At 55.3% G+C, this 15358-nt stretch overlaps 1 long non-coding RNA gene across 7 annotated transcripts in view; it reads right to left on the reverse strand.

The window, feature by feature from the left end:
- LOC123846073 (uncharacterized) overlaps window positions 1-15358 on the reverse strand; it is a 22690-nt gene continuing 7332 nt past the window's right edge. For 5 of the 7 annotated variants that reach the window (XR_010412256.1, XR_010412254.1, XR_010412258.1 and 2 more), the window contains one exon: window positions 1-15349. This is a non-coding gene — a long non-coding RNA (uncharacterized LOC123846073). The remainder of the gene's footprint in view (window positions 15350-15358) is intronic. The other 2 variants (XR_010412253.1, XR_010412257.1) reach the window with 2 other exon arrangements.

Here is a 15358-nt window from a genome sequence, read left to right on the forward strand (position 1 = left end):
TTGAGTAGAGTGAAGTATTTATTCAGGTCAGGAGCACGAACAGACTCTTCACGGAAAGATGATTCAACAGCAACCGCTGACAGCAGCTGCCGCATTTCAGCAACATGCAACCCGGGACCTCAGATGCATTATGGCCATTTGTCTTTGAAAAGACATTCAGTGCTCTCTTACCTCTGCAATAAGGCATCATAAATGCAGTTAAAGAAGTTAGTGAAAAAAGCGCGAGATCGTCCTTCCCCACTCTGCCCGTCCGTCCTCCGGGAGACCACGGGCGCTTGCTCACCACGGTTGGCACGAGGCTTCGAGGCTGCTGCTTGTCCCCCTACATCATAACCGATTTCAAATGGTGCTAGACAAAAACAGACTCTGAACACCAGGAGAAATCGGTCAGCCTGTGTAAGAGATGGGTCCAGTGGCGCTCCTGGGGGTCCTGCCCTCGGCCGTGCAGGTGGCGAGTCTGATTCCAGCCGCCCTGCAGCAGCAGCTGAAGGTTCCGGGGCGTCTAGAGCGGGCGCAGTGCTGACGCGGATGGGGCCGTCCTCCGGGTACACAGCCCCGCCCCTCCCCTGGTACAATCGAGCCCCGCGTGGAGCACGGCCCCAACTCTGCGCTTGAAGGCCCAACGGGCAGGTGAGCCCTGGTGGCTGTGACAAGCTGGCACCCCTCTGCCCCTGCTCGGAGGCAGAGTTCCCTTTACACACCACACCCTCCCCGCTCCATCACCCCTCCACAGCCCAGGTACGCTAGGGTGCACTCTCCTCTGCAAGGTCTTCCTTTCTTGGGCCGGCTCAGGGGCAGGGGGAGGGCGCCCGTCCCACCCGCGGAGGCTCCTCTGCAGGTGGCCCTTTGCTGTGCTGCAATTCTTACTCCTAAAACACTGATTTCAAATGGTGCTAGATACAAAGATGGAAAAATCTAAGCCACCATGTGAAACCAGCTTCCAGAAGAAGAGGATCTCATTGAAGAAAGAAGGAAGATGTCATTGGAAGACCCAGGCTCTGCCCCGAGGAGGGAGGGAGGTCTTCTTGCGGTTCCGCTTGCGATGTGACATCACCATCCGTGACAAAGGCCCAGCGAAGAGCTCCCCAGTGGCGCTCGAGGCTGGCTGACGTCACGGCTGAGGCTTCACACACCCGGTGGTGGTACATAACTCATGAAGTCTGGTTAATGCTGTTTAATTCCACAACGGGTCCTAATAAGAGTATTAGCTATAGGATAAAATCAAGTCTCCCAGAGCTATTATTAAAATGCACTGATACCTTCATTAGCACTGCCCTGCTCTAGAAAATATTTCATGGCACGCGAAGTGTTTTCCAATCCTAGCTCACGTCGTCGGGAAAGAAGCACCCTATCTGCCCATGAGGTTCTAGCCAGTACACAGAGGGGCGTTTCGCCCAGACCTGGGCAACCCTTCCATGTGCCCTGCTCAGAAAGAGCTCAGGCTCCTCCTTCCCTGCCTTATGTAAAGCTCAGAACATTGGCAATCTTATTTATCCTCGGCCGTGACACAAAAAAACGTGATGTCCTAAAACCGTGTTAAGTAGATAATCCTCTGAGAACTGAGTTGTGTGTTGTTTTCAGAATTTGTCTGAAAGTAAGATTTGCATCCTGTGTTCAAATTAGATTTCCCAACTCCTAAATGGGTCGTTTTTGGTTGTCTGAAGCTGAGAAAACGTGTCTGTTTTCCCGGGATACCACAACCCCGGAAAGAGAGACAGTGGAATCTGTACCTCTGCGGCTTTCTACCAGCTGTGTGGGCCTCCAGACACAGGCCTGTAAATATTGTGGCTCTTGGAAATAACAGCATACGCTTCTCCAGGAAAGAGGAGGAAATAAAATCTGAACACTAAAGTGTGCTCTTTAATTGTGTCAGCCCCGGGAAGCACGGATTATTCCCATGCTTGCAGGAGAAACTGCTCTTTAACATGCTTCAGTAACTTGCCCACGGTCACGTGACTAATACACGGTGCAGATCCCAGATCTAACTCCACAGTCTCTGTTCCTGCCCCTTGGCCCACTGTGCCTGCTCCATGGCTGGTCTATCATCTCCTCCTGTTCTTGATCTCAACTGTGAGCAAGGTTGGGGCGGGGGGAGGCAAGGTAGTCCTAGGCAATGTTTCTGCATGGCTGTGGATGTGACTGACAACAGCTTGAACTTTAGTTGAGACAGGAGCCCAGCTGGTTCTGCAGGGGGCCCGGTGCTCTGAGCTGGCCTGCTGCGTCCTCCCGCACCCACAGCATGGCTGTGTTGGGGGGAGGCGCTGGAGAGGACCCGCCCACAATGCCTGTGCTGGACTGCAGATTCTGACCCCAGCACTGGGCTCCGAGCCCAGGGCCTTTGCACAGCCTCAGCCACTGACAGGAGGCCAGGGCAGCAGCTCTGATCAAGGACACCTGCCGTCAACAGCTGGGCCCCGGTAAGCAGGTAACTTCCAGGGTTGTATGGTCAGGAAGTAGTAAATGATAGTCATTTCATAGAGGGGGTTGGGGCTCTATATTTGGTCCTTCTCAGCTTTTCGGCATTTGACTCCAGCTGAACTCTTCCTCCTTAGCAACTTCCAACTGCCAGTATCCACAGAACATTTCCTAACGTGTTGTCACACAAGTGTCTTTCAGTGATCCAGATGGCCCCCTTCCTTCCCCAGCAGGCCTTTGCATACACTGCTCCCTCTTTCTGGAACATTCTCTGTCCACCCTCCCAGAACTACCACCTGTCAACCCTCCCCCAGGTAATGCAGGTCGCCTGAAGCCTTCCCCAGGTGAGTCAGGGATTGGGTCACAGCACCTAGTTCTTGTCCTTCAGGATGCACGTACGTTACGTGGTCATCAGGGTGATTAATGACAGTCTCTCTTGCTACCCAGGGAGCATCAGCCCAGAGTTCGGGGGGGCGGGGGGCATTGCAGAGGAGCAACCATCACTGAGGGAACTAATGGCCATGACCCAGAGCTCGGGCTCCCAGCACCTGAGTTCTACCATACTCAGTTCTCTGGAGGAAGAGAGACATCATTCTTAACACAGTACCATAAACACTCTAACACAAGAAGAGGGGAAGAAAGTAATCCTAGTACCAAGACCTTTTGCCCCTACAACCCCACTGGATACAAGAGTCTATGCAGGTCTCAGCCCTCCCAAAAGAACCAGGCTTCTCTCACGAAGTCTGCCAAGCAATGGCTCACTTACCTGAAGCCAGCTGGTGTTCTTGTTCCCCAGCTGGATGTAGCTAGGGGGCTGGATGGGGGCTGGAAGGGGCCTGCGCTCCCTGGCACGCAGCTCGATGGCCACCTCCATCTGTAAGAAGGCAGCCCGGAGAAGCCCCAGCCTGTGAGGGCTAGGCCGTCAAAAGCGGATGGTGTGATCCTCCCTGCCTGGCCTAATGGCCCCAGGCAAACTGGCCAGTGGGAAGGGCTCGGTGGGCTGTCCGGGAAGGAAAACCGGCCAGCCAGAGGGGTGGGTATGTCAGCTCTGGGAGGGGGAAAAGGGTTTGGGAAGCACACTGCGGCCCCCATCCATTTCTCTGCAGACATTCGACCACCCCCTCCTGCCTAGGACCCTCCTCTGCCTTAGGCAGGGACCGAGGGTGGAGGAAAGGCCACCGCAGAGTGAATCAGAAGTCAGCGGCTTTAATTCCTGCTCAGCCCAGACTCCCGAGAGCAGGGGCCTGCACCTCCCTGGAATGGACCGCAGTTCTAAAAAGGAGGGCTCATGAGGCCTGGTGTCGAGTGCATTCAAATGCTCCAGGGCTGGGACAGGAAACAGGATAGAAGCAGCGACATGCAGCAGGAGTAGTGACCTGGAGAGGCTTTTTGTCTAAAGGCATGCAAATCAGATACATTTAAAAAAAAATCAACAAAAACTCTGTGTAGGCCAAACAAAAACATCTGAGGGTTAAATAGACAGAACTCGTGGGCCACGGGTTAAACAGCAGTCTGGAGATTGCAAAGAGAGCTTCTACTGCATTCTAGAAATGATGCTGTCTGTGTCTTTTAAAGTCCTAAAAATCCCATGCCAGGCCTGGTGCCCACAAAATAACATGGGAGGAAAGCGGGGAGGAGAGGAGGAATCCTGGTTTATGAGGTCCATAAGCAAACCCATGGAGCCAAGAGACACAAAGCCCCAGGAAGCTGATGCTGCCGCCTCGTTCTGTGCTACCACGACGTGTTCAGATCCAGAGCGCTGGAAAGTTCCCGCGAGGCAGCAGCTTCTCCCTCCCGCCGGGGCTGGGTGCTGAGTCCCGGCTACTTACATGACTGACGCGGGGGAGGGGCGCCGGGCTCGGAGGTCTCCCTGTCACCTGGTTTCGAGGCCCCTGGCAAGTGGGGGAAGAGTCACCTTGGGGAGAGAGAGGCCTGGGGAAGACCTTTTTGAACACAGGGACGGTTCTGCCCCCCAGACGGCCCTAGCCCATTGTATGTGCACACAGAGAGGCCCGGCCCAGCTTCCTGTCACTCGGCCCCAGGCCAGACACAGTGTCCTGGACATTTTGTCTTGAGCTGTCAGGGTGGGGCCTGGTGCCAACTAGCTGTGGTTAATGAATCAGAGGAAAGGGTGATAAAATGAAGGGTATGTGTATGGGGGGCCGGGGAGGAGAACATGGAGTTGGCTCTTTTCCTGGCCGCTCGCCTCCCCCCATCCCGCCCCCCCCAAAAGGGGCTCAGCATCCAGGGATCAGTGCGCTTCCCAGACGCTGGATCCTGAAGTGGGAATAACATACTCAAGACCCACTGCGCCCCTCGAATGCCTGTGGAAGTAACAGGGCGAGAGATCACAGCCTTCTCCGCTCACATGGACCCAGCATTAGCAGCTCTGGTTTTCCCTGGGGCAGGCGTACAGAGGCCTAACTACCCAGGCAGCCGCTCTCCACAAAGTTCGGTTCTCGGTCCCTTCCTTGACACCACGGATGAAGACCAGCATCTGGAAATCTCCCAGATTCAGTACAGGGTTGGAATGGCTGCCTGGCTGGGAGGACGGGATGCCTTGGGAAGCTGTGCGGTGTGGGGGGCAGCAGGAGACGGGGGTGGGGGGCAGCAGGAGATGGGGGTGGGGGGCAGCAGGAGACAGGGGGAGCACAGAGAAGGATGAGTGACGGAGTGGAGATGGGAGCATGGGGGGCCCCCCGTTTCCCCAGAGAGTGGCTTAGCTCTAGCAGAGGAGGTTGGGCCCAGCCCTGAACTGCCTCCCCCAAGAGGAGAAGTGAGCAGGCCCACAGCCCATTACACAATCACAATGCCCACCACCCAGTTCACAGGTCCAAACAACCTCCAAGCAAAGGCAGACCACTGCTCCTTCCCCCTCATCACTCCCCAAACCACATGCTCCGTGTGGTGAAGACGGATGTGGCCGTGAACCTTCAGTCTCAGGTGAAATCTAACCGGGAAGGCTGGAATCACCCACTCCTTCAATGACCAAGAGTACCTAGCAGATGCAGTACCCCACCAGGGCCCCCACTCACAGGACCCTGTGTCTGCCTGCCGCGGGAAGCATGTCTCTGAGGCTCGGGGGCACCACAGCTCAGCCCCCGCTCCTGCTGGAGGGACAGCAGGGCCCCCACAGGCACCAGCATGCTGGGGGCAGACCGACGAAGCCCCGAGTGGTGGCTCTCCCCGATATGGGGGCACGCAGCTGGTGAAGCACGCAGACCGGGGCACAGCCCATGACATGGTTCCACTTTCCTAGTCGGGGGCGGGAAGGCTGGGCACACAGAGGGTATGTCCAGAGTCCAAAGCCAGCCCGGGGCACCTTTCCCGCCTGCCTCCCATGCAGCTGGCCGCCTGGGGGCTGCACCTGAAGGGCTAGGCCTGCCTGGTTCTGTTACTGGGGCCTGGCCTGCCAGTCTCAGGACCTGGAACAGAGAGTGGTGGGAGGAGGCAGGCAGAGGGAGGATAAAGGGGGAGGAAGGTGGGGGGAGGGGGAGAGGAAGTTTCACAGTCTAGCACACTCCCATCAGATCAGAGAGAGGGGAACACATACAACTTCCCCTTTTCGGGAGCTTCTCTGCCCCTGCTTTTGTTTCGGTTCCTTCCCCTCTGGACTGGGGATGGCTCGGCTGGTGGGCTGGGCAGGGGCAGGCGCCCAGGTACCCGGCCAACTGGGCCCTCGCCCGGCTCCGTCCTGGGCCTGGCAGGCTCCGCCAGCTGTTACCCGGCATGCCCTTCTCCTTGTCAGGGAGGCCTCACCCTCTTGTTTTCAAAGTTTTATAACAGTATTGTTTGTTGTCCAGCAGATTAAATTCTTTTGGAGGCTGGAGGGTGGAGGCGGGGGCGTTGAGGGAGAGAGAGGAGGGAGAAGAGCGAGGGAGAGAAAACACAAACAACTTTCATTAGGGCCAAAAGATTAAATGAGTTCCTCTCTGGACACAGAGTTCACCTGTCTTGGAGAGAGGCCAGTGGCCAGGAGCACGGACTCCCGTCCCCTCTGTCCCTGTCCCTCTCTGTCATCCTCACCTAGCAGGGTGACATGTGGTCTCAGACCTTCAAGGCCACTACTCGGGGTTCAAGCTGAAAAAAAGAAAGCACTAATAGTGCTGGGGGTGGGGGATTCATGCCTGAGCCACCCCTACCCCCAATAGGTGACATGATGTGGGGCCGAGCTGGGCCCAGCAGAGATACCCTTGATCTCCTCTCCCCGGGGCTCTGGATGACCCGCTCGAGGATGAGGTGGAGAGGCGGTTTCTGGGGGCCTCTGCTCTGCAGTGAGCCTGTGGTCTGTTCACATTTGAAATAAAAGTAATACGTTCAATGATGTCAGAGACCCTGGAAGAACGGTACCCCAAGGAGATAGGAACACAAGTGCGTGGACAAATAGTCACGTGTTCCTAAGGACTGTGTGAGAGTGGGAAAGAGAAAAGAGAGGGGACAGAAAAGCACCACAAAATAAGCACAACCTTACAGACGGGAGGGCCCAGGGTAAGGTCCCCAACCTGTCAGGCCTTCAGACGCTACATCTGCAGAAAGGAACAACAACACAAAGGATATATGACTCTCCACGTGAAAGCAACCCTCATTCAGCCATTAACCGGTTTATTTCAGACTCTGGGGTTCCCAATGAATAGTATGCCCATGGGAGCACACACGTGCCTTTGGTACAGCAGGCAGTGCCAGGGGTCCCAGAGCTGTGGACCTGCCCTGAGATAGTCCTCTTCCATCTCCGAACCTCTTCCCAGACAACCCCGTCTGTCCCTGCCTCCTGGCTCAGCCACCACCTCCTTCACATCTCCAGGGCCTCTCGGAGCTCCGTAGGGCTAGGGGGCATCAGAATGGGTGGGTGATGGTGGTGATTCAAATACAGGATTAGAGCAGCTCAGGGCTCTTTCCGGACAGCGATGGGGGACAACGTCGCTTTCTCCTCTTTTTTATTTACAAATACTATCAATCCTAGAGAGTCAGTTCCAGAAGTTCTCTCTGCACGAGGAAACAAGGCTAGAGCTCCAGGCCCGATGCTCCTGTGCCCCCACCCAGGTCAGGCTTGCCTCCGAGGCAGAAAGAAAAGACAGAGCCCGCTTTAGGTCCTGGCACCCAAAGCTCGTGCTGTTCCAGGGACGGTCTCAGAGTCCCACAGACTCGGGATGGGAGGGACCTTGTCAGGGACATCCAGTCCCTCTTGTCAGATAAAGAGGCTCTGTGTTTCTCTGGGAGCCCTCAGCAAAGGGCCACCACAGTTCTCCCTGAAGTCTGGCCTAAATCATCTCCCAGCTTTGGGTTCTGCCATCCTCCTTCCCATCCTCCGGGAAAACAAAGATCTGGGTGCCATATGACAAATCTTCACACAAAAGTCATCAAAAGCTTTGTCCAGCAAAACAACTGCCCTGTGGATTCCCCATGACAGGGCTTCTCTGTGAGCCAAGCCTGCAACCGGGGAATACAGACAGACAGACATACGTATGCTGCCACTCTGTCCAACCCCAAACCTTCAAGATCCATGCCCTGGGAGAGCCTAAACCAACATGTGTTAGTGTGCTCTAAATAAAGACGAACATTCTATGCCCCTTCATACAGGCTCTGGGTCTCTCTGAATAAAGGCCACTCAGAGGGCCGCACGGACAAGACAATGTGCAGTCTGAGCTGTGCCTTGACCCTCCTCATAAAGAGTGGGCTTACACTCAGGATCCGGGGAACACTGACGCCTAGGCGTTCTCTGACTTATCTTCCTCTCCATGGGAAAGGCCTACTTTTTCAACTCTATCAGGAAGCAATATCCAGAGCTGAAGCCAGCGCTTCCAATATCTCGCACTGCCCGTTAGCCAGTTCTTCCGGGGGGTGGGGTGGGGTGGCTATACGTTAATGAGCCAGCAAATAGGTAACATCCACACAACACACATGCTAGGCAAAGCTCTGGGCCTACCTTATCAATCTGCTGGGAAAAAAATCTCACAGATCCCACAAGGAAGCCTCACTTCTAAGTAGCTACTTGGTAGAAACAGGACTATATGTACATGCACGAAGTGCCCTACATATGTGTCGGAATGGTTGAGAAGCACTGCATAATTCCAGAAGCTTCCAAATGTAGGAAGTCTCACCAGAAACACATGGTGAATGGCTGGCTTCCTGGCCAAGGAGTGCAGGCCAGGTTTCATAAGAGCTCCAAGAAGCCGAAAGCATGTGAGAATAGGAGAACCTGGACCTTCTGAAGCTCCCTTCCCCATTCAGTGTGTAGAAAAGAGATCTGCGACCTACAGAGATAAAGTCAGCTGCCCAAGACCCGCTCCCTGTCCCTGCCCTGCCCCACTGGTCAGTTGAACAACAACTAAAACCCAAAGAAATGATATCTGGAGTTGGGGGACCTGGGTGGGTGACCGCAACTCAGCAAGTACAAGCAAGTGGATCTTGGCAAGGCTGTCCGTGAGTCAGTTTCAACGACTGTGGGGACCCACCACCTACCCTCGCAGGCACTGTGAGGATCAAATGAGCTAGCAAATCTGAAAAGAGCTGCAGAACATTGTGTGGCATGCACAAGATGTTGGTCACCAATCACTTGGGCTCCTGCCTGAATTCTGGCCCAAAGCCCTATCTGCCACATCACTCTGGGGGCAAGAGGGGGTGGGCTCACAGCTATGAGGCCCAGGTAAGAGTGCAGCAAAGTGGCACGCGGAAAGTGTCTTGAAGAAATGCTAATTTTAAAACTCGGCATTCTGTTTGGCGGATTGTGCGGCGGGTGCTGTGGCCCCAGATACCGCCCCCCCTGGCCCCGCGCAGCCTTGGAGGAGTGCTGGCCCCTGGGGAAGGAGGCCACCACAGCCCCAGACTGGCCTCTGAGGGTCTGGGACCTTGGGCTTGCTGCATGTGCTTTATTTTTGCTACCTTTTAAAGAACGACTCAAGACTAAAAAGCCAAGATGGAATGGGTGGCTTGGAGATTTTTTTTTTCTTTTCGCCCATCTTTTTCACCCCCCCTTTTTTTTTTAAATAGAAGGACTTCAACAACCACATGAGAAAAAATGGATAAATATAAAGGAAAACTTCCTCACAGCAAGGGGCACAGAACCTAAACAGGGAAGGCTGGGATACCTGACCTGCAGTCCTATGTTCTCTCCAGGATGTAGGGCCAGAAAGGACAGAACTTCTTCCCTAGAGCACGGTGGCATCTCAAGTCAGGCCCTGTGGAACAGACAGTCCCCTGGCAGCTCCCACACAGCCTGTCTCCAAACAAGCCCCTGGGTGGGAGCTAGAGTTCACATCCTCGGTCACCTGGATGACCTTCATCAGCCACCTTCATGCAATCTCTGGCCCCTTCCCGCTTGCAACCGGGGGGTCCCTGGAAAACTGTCTCCATCCACCTGCCCTCATTGATGGTGACAACATCTCTTCAGAAAACAGGACTGTAGCTGTTCTCAGTCTTCTGCCAAAGAAATACCTCCATGAACACCCAGGGAGCCCCAGGTCAGAGTTGGCAGGCACCTTCAGAAAGATTCTGGTTCAACTCCCTCATTATATAAACAATGAAACTAAGTCCCAAAGAGGTAAAGTGAGTAAGATTTTACCAAGGAAGCCGGGGCCAGAATGCGGGTCTGCTAAGTCTTCTCCACCATGCCACATAAGGCCCACTTTCCCTGAGCCCCCACAACCACACCCCAAGAGGCAGACCTCATCCTTGTGCGACATTAGCCCCCCCGCCCCCTAGCAGCAGGTGGCAGTCTCTGAGGTCCAGGTGGGCCAGGCTTTGACTACGGGACCAAAGAAGGAAGAATCACGTGGCTAGACTCACCACGAGCCCTGCTTCTACCCGGTAAAGAAGTCCTGAGCCCAGCAGCCACACACACTGGAAACATCCCCTCCACACACCGGAAACACCTCCAGCCACCAACCTGCCTCAGCCTTGCAAGACACCCAACTCATCCAAGCCTCTAGCACACGGGGACTTCTCCTCCCTCTCCTGCCCCCTGTCCCTTCTCTGTCGCGAGGATGTTGGAACCCCATGCTCGGGCAGGAGAGGCTAAGCTGACTTCCGCCTCCGGCAGGCACCGACTTGACCAGTGACTTGGTGAAGACTTAAGCCAAGTGTTCCCCTGTCTGTGTGGACGAGAGAGGGGCACAGTGACGAGGCTGAGGCAGAGACGCCAGCTGGTACCTGGGGAGGGCAGCTGACGGAAACACCTTCATCTGCTGGTGACCAGAGGTTTGATGTCTACCGTCAGCTTGATCCCTGACTCACTGCAAGTTCTTGTAAGCTGTGGGGGCCTTGGGTGAGTTTCTAGCTCTTAGGAGAAGAGAGGGGTTAGCAACTCTATCACTGTGAACTCTGGGGGCTCTATGAGTATGGCTTCCCCAGTCTCAAATTCCCTCCTTGGGTCCCTGGGTCCTTCTTATGTGTGTGGGTGTCCCCCTTTCCAGCTAAGTCTACTTTACCTATTTCCCAATTCCCTTTGTCATCATCATGAGTGACCTCTCCCCATGCCAGAAAGTACACCTCACGAGAGCAGAAACTCGGTTTTGTTGAGCCCTGCATCCCTGGCACCTCGTACAATCCCTGGCAGACTGAGGGGCTGAATGGGGGTTTGGAGAAGGGCTGTATTTGCCACGCTCAGCCCTGCCTGTTCTCAGGCACCAAGGGCCATCTGCATCTGCCCGGCCTCCCCAGAGAGGGAAGTGGCACAGCCGTCCCCGCCGACCGCCACGGTCCCCAAGATACCTGGCCTTTCACTCAGTTACCATCCGTTCTGCCGGCTGCCTAATCTCGGACGGTCTTAGCTCCCCAAAATGTCTGACTTCGGCCCAAGAGGGTGAAGAAAAAGTCCAGGCTTTGGAATCAGAAGTGCCCGGGTTTAAATCTCGGCTATCCCACTGGCCAAGTGTGTGAGCTTGGTGAAGTGACTTAGTATGGACCGTTTCTCTAACCGGAGAAGGGAAGTCACACCTACTTCATGCAGCTGCTCTGAGGATGAAATCAGATAAGCAAAGGGAGACCCTTAACAAAGGTCAGTTTCCCTTCCCTGGAACGGTGCGCTGGGACCGAGAACCTGATGCCCGTCTCACACCCTCATGCCTCATTACGGACCCTGAGCTGGGGTCCGCGCACACACAGCCCCTTCCAGGCCGCAGCAGGCCACGCTGGTTGAACACGAGACACATCCTCCCCACCCTCGACCTCCTGGCCTCGATCCTGTGGTCAGACGGTGCACAACCATCCCCAGGCCCCCACTCCTTCCTGCCCAGGCTCTACACTGCTGCATCAGGTCTGCTCAGACCTTGGGGCCTGGAGGTGTTCTCTGGCTTTATCAGCTTATGAGCAGCTCCTGAAGAAGGAGGCAGCAAGAAACCAAACCCAGCCTCTGCTTTCTTCACAGACACTCCAAGGCCCAGAAAAGCAAAGCAAAATGAGGGCCTCCCACGGACAGCCGGCTAGTGGAAAAGGCAGTATCTCGCACATATCTCACAGGGAGGCAACGTGCCCAAAACAGTGACCAGCACGAGGTACACATCCTCTCTAAAGCCGGGGCTGCAGCTTCAGAGGCCCTTGTGCCAGGGGACAGAGCCAAGATATGCATTAAACAACTCACAGCCCTGACCAGACCAGGATCCAGTGGAACAGAGAAGGTGCTGACCAATCAGGTCCCTTGGCAGGGCCCCTCCCCAACGCCTCCTGGCCAAGCCACACCACCACGGCTCCAGGGCCACCAGCTCTGTTCACCTCTGCTGGACCCCAGACGGAAAGGCCCCACACTGCCTCCTGGCTCCCAGACTGCAGGGCTGCAGAGGTTGAGAACCAAGTGCCAGATAAGCCTGGTCCCCCTCTCAGGGGATGCCAACTGTTCTCCTGGTTTGGCTTGTGACACATAATGCCCGTGTCAGGTCAATGGAAGCCACGCTGGTAAGCAGGGAGGAAAGAACTAAATGAGGAACGAAAATAGGAAAATCAACGGGGAAGCGTCCACCCCCAATTCTGGAAATACCAGAGGCCCCAGAGAAAACTGCGTCACAGGGAGCCAAACCAACTTTCCCTTTGCTTCCCACTCTGGTTATCTCAATGCCGCCAAGGGCAGGGCAGGGCTGTGAATAGGAGCGGCCATGACCCCAAGCCAGGCCCAGGGCTGCACCGCACATACAGCAGCAGAGGGCTCCCGAGCATGGCTGCGGCCCCATCTGGCCCCAGCCCTGCAGCCGGCGCTGGACAGACTCTAGCCGACACATCTTGAGGGACTTGGCCGGCTCCTCCTCATCTCCCCAGCTGCACCAAAGCTGATCTCTCCTCTTTATTCGTGTTCCAGGTCCCATACCCCTAGCCATCCTCCCTACCTCACTACTGGAGGGGCTGAGACTTGTCAAATTCCTTTAGGGAAGAGACACTGGCCTCTTCCCAACAGAGACACTGGACTCTTCCCAACAGCCCTGGATGCCTCACTCGGTGAGGACCTCAGGCTGCTCACAGCCAATTCAGAAACACATCTCAGATGGAGAGAAGAGAAGATCAAACACCGACAGGCAGAATTCACCAGTCCTTCCCGGACAGCGGTGGGAAGGGGGTGGGGAGACATTCATGAGACAAGCAGCAGAGGTGGGATCCCACGGGTGCCTCTGGAAATTAGCCAAGCGCCATCATAAAACTGCCCAGCACCATCTCTTTGATCTCGAGACCCCAGACAAATCTGCTGTCGGCTAATTCCAACCTGACCCTGCTCGCCCAGAACATTACAGGAATGCATTCCATAGGAGAGATTTCCCGGTAGGGAGCATGGCAAGTGCCTACCGTCTGCTTCCTGAGTTGTCTCTAGAATGCGACAGATCTCCCCAGTTCTGCCGACCACCATCATTTTAAATCACTGTTGCTATTACTGTGACCAGCATCAAGTGAGGCAGAGAAAAAAGATTTCTACGTCAACTGCCTAGAGATGCTTGGCAATGCTTACTAGGCCCAGAATTTTTTTTTTTTAAGGTGAAGGCAATGAGGGCCTAGAGGAAGAGAAGGATTCACTCAAACAAACAAAAAAAAACCCAGAACAACCCCCCGCCCCAAGTAGAGCAAGAGCCCTGAAGTCCACCACCGAGTCCATACTCTAAACTCCAGCGAGTCTAAAGGTATCTAGAGTAAGAGCGAACATCCACTGGGATACACAAGGAAAGGAACGCCCGCAGGCCCGTGTGGCACCTAAGGGGCTCTAACCCAGACCCTCACGCTGGATGTTGGGGGCCAAGGAGAGTTCCAGACCAGTCACCGTGGGAGGCCCAACTGCTCCGCCGACTGCCACACCCAGCAACGCATCCCAGCCATCTCCCACAAGCCGGTGGATCACTTGGGCTGGCCCTGCCCCCAGGCCCTTGCTGGTTACTAACCCCATTCACAGAAAAGCCAGGAGTGGGAGAATGGAAAGAAGAGGGCATTGTTTGGGAGATTCTGAATGGAGATGTTTGAGGATTCCCTACTAAGGAAAACGGTTGCCACGAGAAGGGAAGGGGGCTAGGGGAAGGCCAGAAGAGGGGGCCCAAACCTGACTCACCTGGGAGGCATGGGTTACACCCCATTTTCTCTCACCATCTGGTTTCCAATAAGCAGCCTGAAGATGATTCACTGACAAGACTGGATCGTGTCCCCATCGGTCGGCACTCAGGGTCACAGAACCACAGACCCTGGTGGCTGCACAGCACCTACGAGGGGAGGAGGAGGCAAATATCCAGCCCGTTCTGCCCTCTACCACCCAGCACGACATGCACAGTCACCACCCAACTCCCCCCGAGGACAGCTGACTAAAGGCAGATTTCCCCGAAACCCCGACGGCCGGTGAGGGCGGAGAGCAGACAGTTCCCGGATGCCCTCAGCACCGCGGCCGTCACAGAGCCGAACAAAAATCAAAGGAAGGAGGAGGAAGAGGTAGAGGAGGGCAGGGAAGACAAGAGGTCCAGAAGAAGCGCAAGAGGTCAGAAGACATCCATGAGCAAAGCAAGGCAAACAGGAAACCAAGAAGACACGCGGGAGGCTGGTGGGTGACACAAGGCACGCCGTGCCGCCGGCCACATTTCCAGCCTCTAGCCTGTCCTCCTCCAAGCCCCCAGATCCATGGAGAACCATCAGCCCCTCCTGGCCCTCATCCCACATCAGACCTTCCAATCTATCAGCGTCTGAAAGAAGGAAAAGGAAAGAAAACTTGGCATTCCGGAACCAGACACAGACACACAGCCCTTCCTGGAATGGAAGGCCCCCTGGAGATGGTGGCTCACACTCTCAAGGTTCCGGTTCCCTGGGAGAAGGGCTCCTCTCCTGCAGGGGAGGGCAGACATGTCCGATAAGAACTGCTTAGCACAATGCTATATATAGCCTAGGTTCCTAGCGGCCTAGAGATTTGGAGCTAGAACTTGGCAGAGAACCACACTAGATGCTGGCAAGGATCGTCCTCCCCCAGCCAGCCAGCTGAGAGCCTCACCTTCCTGCTGGGGGCAGTGAGGGCAAGCAGGCCCTTCCTGTCGGCCCATTAATAACACTGCACTGAGGGACATGGGCTTTTGGCTCCATTTTAGGGAAAATCGACTTCTCCTGAATGTGAGGGTGACGTGCGGGGGTGAAACGCCGAGATCTAGCCTCTCCGCAGCTCTCCACCAGCACTAGGAAACTGATCTCGTCCTCTCTGATGGAGGACCAGGGGCAGGGGTCTGCAGGGAAAGGAAGGGGAAGGCACAGCCGCTGGGCGGGTTCAATAAACATCTATCGCTCCCGATGTTTGAAGGAATAAGAGAAGTCAGATGAATACTTACTGCAGAGAGCCAGGCTGACACGCATCTCCTTTTTTTTGTTCCAAATAAATGCAAACGGGCCATTCTATTCGGCCACATGATGGCTGTCTTCTGCACACCAGCTCCGTCCTCAGCTTGGCCGCCTGAGTCTCCATGACGCTGTCACCTACTGACGGAGCTCAACTCCTCTGAGTTCTCTGTGGGGA

The sequence above is a fragment of the Mirounga angustirostris genome, unplaced genomic scaffold, assembly GCF_029215605.1.
Source record: "Mirounga angustirostris isolate CCGP_5_RB_7025 unplaced genomic scaffold, mMirAng1.0.hap1 SCAF_6, whole genome shotgun sequence".
In the NCBI taxonomy this organism is placed as follows: domain Eukaryota; kingdom Metazoa; phylum Chordata; class Mammalia; order Carnivora; family Phocidae; genus Mirounga; species Mirounga angustirostris.